Source organism: Trachypithecus francoisi, unplaced genomic scaffold (genome assembly GCF_009764315.1).
Source record: "Trachypithecus francoisi isolate TF-2019V2 unplaced genomic scaffold, Tfra_2.0 Lachesis_group20, whole genome shotgun sequence".
Lineage (NCBI taxonomy): Eukaryota > Metazoa > Chordata > Mammalia > Primates > Cercopithecidae > Trachypithecus > Trachypithecus francoisi.
In genome coordinates this window covers 21380099-21384601 of record NW_022681466.1, presented here as the reverse complement: position 1 = coordinate 21384601, position 4503 = coordinate 21380099, and the positions used below count along the sequence as shown (strand labels likewise).

Sequence of the window (4503 nt, the reverse complement as noted above, 5' to 3'; positions counted from 1 at the left end):
TTGGTAGAGACAGGGTTTCACCATCTTGGCCACACTGGTCTTGAACTCCCGACCTTGTGATCCACCTGCCTTGGCCTACCAAAGTGCTGGGATTACAGGCACGAGCCACTGTGCCTGGCTGGTCTCTGACACGTCTAAGCTATGAAGAATTAGGTATATTTCTGGCCATCTCTGACCCCCATCTATGAAAGACTCGTAGGGTGGTTGAAATTGCACCACATGTACAATATCTGGCCCAATGTAGGAAATGTATAAATGTTAGCTTCATCCCCCAGGGAAGCCCACTGAGATCCATATAAGTCCTTTGTCTGTGTCTCCCCATAATGTGACCTTTAGAAGTTGCCAATGGCCCACCCAATACCCAACCGTGATTTTTCTGAGATAATCTGCCCGAGGTGTGTGAGAGGAAAGGCGAAGAAGGCAGTCAGGAGGATTCACTCCTGGGGGAGCTGGGTAGGATCCTATCTCCTCCTACATCCAGAGCATGCAGGCTCCACTTAGAGGCAAAGGGGTCGGATTGGGTTACTGGGGAGAAATTGAGCCCCTTTGATTCTGCAGTTCTGTGGGTCTAAATCTGGCAGCTCCTTGGCTATCCACCCCCAGGCTTTGTGATTGGTTGGCTGTGGTTGGTGGGGGAGCAGGAAGCTTCTGGTGGAGCTGCAGCATCCTTCAGTCTCAGGCCCCCAGGAGGGGGAGGGGAAAGAACAAGGGCTGAGCTGTGGAGGGAAAAGGAGCCATTTCTCTCCACCGACTGCAACCTCCGTGCTCACAGCTCACGTTTCACCAGAATCCAGGGCCCTGGTCGGCCTAGGAATCCACAATGCTGGATATTTTCATCCTGATGTTCTTTGCTATCATAGGCCTGGTCATTCTGTCCTACATTATCTATCTGCTCTAGTGGCCCGGAGCTGCGGCTGGAGCCTGCTGGAGAACAGCTCAGAGGGAAGGATGGAGCTGAATGGCCGAGTGCCCTGCTTGCTGACGCACCGGTGGATTTTTGCTGCTGGCTGTTATCTCGGGTACTGATTTAAAAAAAAAAAAAAAAGAAAGAGTTTGCTTTCCTATTTTTTTTCTCAGACCACTCTGAAAAGAATAAGAAATGCCAGCTTCTTTCTTTGGGACCTAATTTAAAATAAGAGTTTAAAAATTACAAATAAAATCTACAATGCAAAGGATTTTTAGGCAGAATGGGTTGGGAGTGATGGGTGTGGTGGGGAGGGACTATTATTCCCTAATTTCTTCTTCAATTTAGGTGCTCAAACTCAAGCTATTTTCTTCCGGTAATTAAAGATAAAACACATCTTTGCATGTCAGCATACTTGCAACATAGTTGTTTACAACTATGCTTGTATAATTGCATTACTTAATTATTGACTCATTCTTATTTGAGGGTGAGACAGCAAATAATTTTACTTGGGGTGGGGCTTTCGGGGAGATGTCCCAACTGTGGGATTTGGTGGAGAGGAGGGAGGAGCTCCTGGTACCTGGGAACTGATACCTTTGCAGCTGTCCCCATCTAAGCCTTTTTATTTCTGGGTTTCTTACAGCTCCTGGTCTCCCCAGTCCAACAAGAGGCCTCTTATCCACAGCAGCAGTCCCGCTGCCCAGCAGACCTCTTTCAGAGCCTTTCAGACATGGCTGACCCCTGGCAAGCAAGGGGCTTTTTGAGCTGAGAGGCACTTGGCTGGGACATCAGGAATTCATGGACATGGCTGGCAGATACTGCATGTGTTTGAGCTGTAGATAGAGGGGATTGAGAACAGGAAGTTGAAATGGAGACTTATTAAAGTTACTGTGGAGAACTGCTCAAAAATTCATTTTGAATTAAGGAAACTTAAATTCATTTTAAGTTTCCTTAGATCTGAATGCAACTGCACATTACACTCAAATATGTTCCTTCCTTCTCACACACAGGGCTCCCTTGTGAAACTCAAGGGGAAGTTCAAGTTGTCCATCTTCACCTATGAAGTAGTCACTTTATCACTGTCTTTACAGATTGCACAATCTGGGGTTTTGTGGTTTCTCTTGTCTCACTCTCCAGCCAGGAAGAACTTGTCATTTGAGTTTTTAAAATTTATCATTTCTTCCCTACCTCAAACTACTTGTATCCCAGTTTCTCATTTAAAGGGAGAAATGGTTATATAGTCCTCATACTTGCAGCTGATTGAATTATAAATGATAGGAACAAGATGGCTATACTTATTTAGGAAAAATCTCTTACCCCAAAATGAGTGCGTGTGTGTGTGTTTTGTCAAAGATCTTTTCTGGAAAAAAAAAAAAAAAAAAACTTTCCACATAGTTCTCTGACCCGTTAGAGTTGAAGAAACTATATATTTTGGGATTCAGAGTAGAATTGGCTTGCAAATCTGAGGTGTTTATTCCTTTTACAAGTCTGTTGTAATTGTTCTACATTTAATTTTCCCTTCTGACTTAAAAATAAACAAGGAGAGTCAGGCGCAGTGGCTCACGCCTGTAATCCCAGCACTTTGGGAGGCCGAGGTGGGCAGATCATCTGAGGTCAGGAATTGGAGACCAGCCTGGCCAACATGGTAAAACCCCATCTCTAATAAAAATACAAAAATTAGTCAGGCGCGGCAGTGCGCGCCTGCAGTCCCATCTACCTGGGAGGCTGAGGCCAAAGAATCGCTTGAACCGGGGAGGCAGAGGTTGTAGTGAGCTGAGATCATGTCACTGCACTCCAGCCTGGGAGACATAGTGAGACTACAACTCAAATAAAATAAAATAAAATAAAATAAATAAATAGAAATGTTAAATTAATAGCTTTTAGTAATAACATTGTGTCCAATTTCCATGTTTTAAAACAAAAATTGAGGCATTATATGTCACAATTAAAATGGAAAAGTTGCATTTAAAAATTACGGACAAGGCCAGGCACAGTGGATCACGCCTGTAATCCCAGCACTTTGGGAGGCCGAGACAGGCGGATCACTTGAGGTCAGGAGTTTGAGACCAGTCTGAACAACATGGTGAAACCCTGTCTCTACTAAAAATACAAAAATTACCTGGTGTGGTGGCAGGTGCCTGTAATCCCAGCTACTCAGGAGGCTGAGGCAGGAGAATGGCTTGAACCTGGGAGGCGGAGGTTGCAGTGAGCTGAGATCACACCTCTGCACTCCAGCCTGGGTGACACAGTGAGACTCCATCTCAATAATAATAATAATAATAAAAACATAAGAATTATGGACAAGAAAAAACACCATTCTGGAAGCTTTGTTTTGGTAACAGATTATGTGACTTTGCATAAGTCATTTAAACTTCAGGGCTAGGCCAGGCGCTATGGCACACGCCTATAATCCCAGCATTTAGGGAGGTAGAAGCAGGAGGATAGCTTGAGGCCAGGAATTCCAGACCAGCCCAGGCAACATAGCGAGACCCCCTTCTCCACAAAAATAAAAAATAAAATAAAAATAAAGAAATACATAAGCTTTAAGTCTTCTGTTTATTCTGTCAAATGAAAGTGTTAGGCCAAGGTCGCATTATCTCTTTGGAAACTACATCATTGAGAACAGAATTCCCATGGAACAAACTCTTAATAGTTCACTGGTAGTCCCCCTTTTCTGAATATTCTCCCCAACATAACATTTTATAGTGAAAATTTAACTGCAAAACTCCCTTTTTTCTTGCACCAACAGCCAGATTTTGATGAGAAAATGGCCATATTTATTTACTCCAAATATATATTATGTCAGTGATAATTTGCCTAAACTGTTTCAGGAATATTAACAAGTATGATACTGCATTGTGGTATACTGCAAAAAGATAGGTAATCTGACATACATGGATGCAAGAAGCATGACTGTGAAACGATATATTTAGGAATGATCTTCAGTGGAGTCCTTGACGTGACATTTTTCACTAAAATAGTCTTCTAACTCCAGTATAACTTAGTGTTTCAAACTACAATTTCCCTCTTCAAGCCAAGACAGCAGCTCTACATCCTTACCTAGGTAATTCAGGCAAGTGCCAGTATTTTGGAGGAGTTCATATTAGAGTTAGTTATGATGGTATAGATATTTAAGGTATAGTCTAACCAAGCTTGCTCTGGTCTTTTGTGACATCAAGGCTTCTCAGTCTGTATTCTTATAAAGTTGAACCAACTAATCAATTCAGTGAAAAAAAATCAGCAGATTTCACTCATACACTGGTGACATATACCACTGGTATTGGGTACAATGTAAGGAGAGAAGATTACCCATCTCTTCAGTTACTTGTAAAATAGGATTTTAAAAAAATAAATCAATACATTTTGGAAAAAATGTATGACTTTGTGCTTATATTTATGCAACAGTATGCTAGCTTATAACAGGGTTTTACTGTATTATTTTGATAGTTGTTTAAATTTTACATTTAAACTATTTGTATTTTGGCATCCCAAAACATAATAAAACACCGAAAAAAGTTACTTCTGTAATATAAGGTTTTGTATAAATTTTATAAATCTGTGTCATAGGGTAATTTTGTCCAATAAAATATCAATGAAAT

At 41.6% G+C, this 4503-nt stretch overlaps 1 long non-coding RNA gene across 1 annotated transcript; it reads left to right on the top strand.

Moving 5' to 3' along the window:
* On the top strand, positions 1–4503 carry LOC117067112. The gene is made up of 2 exons (XR_004430613.1): positions 1–1019; positions 1548–4503. It is a non-coding gene; the product is annotated as an uncharacterized LOC117067112 (long non-coding RNA).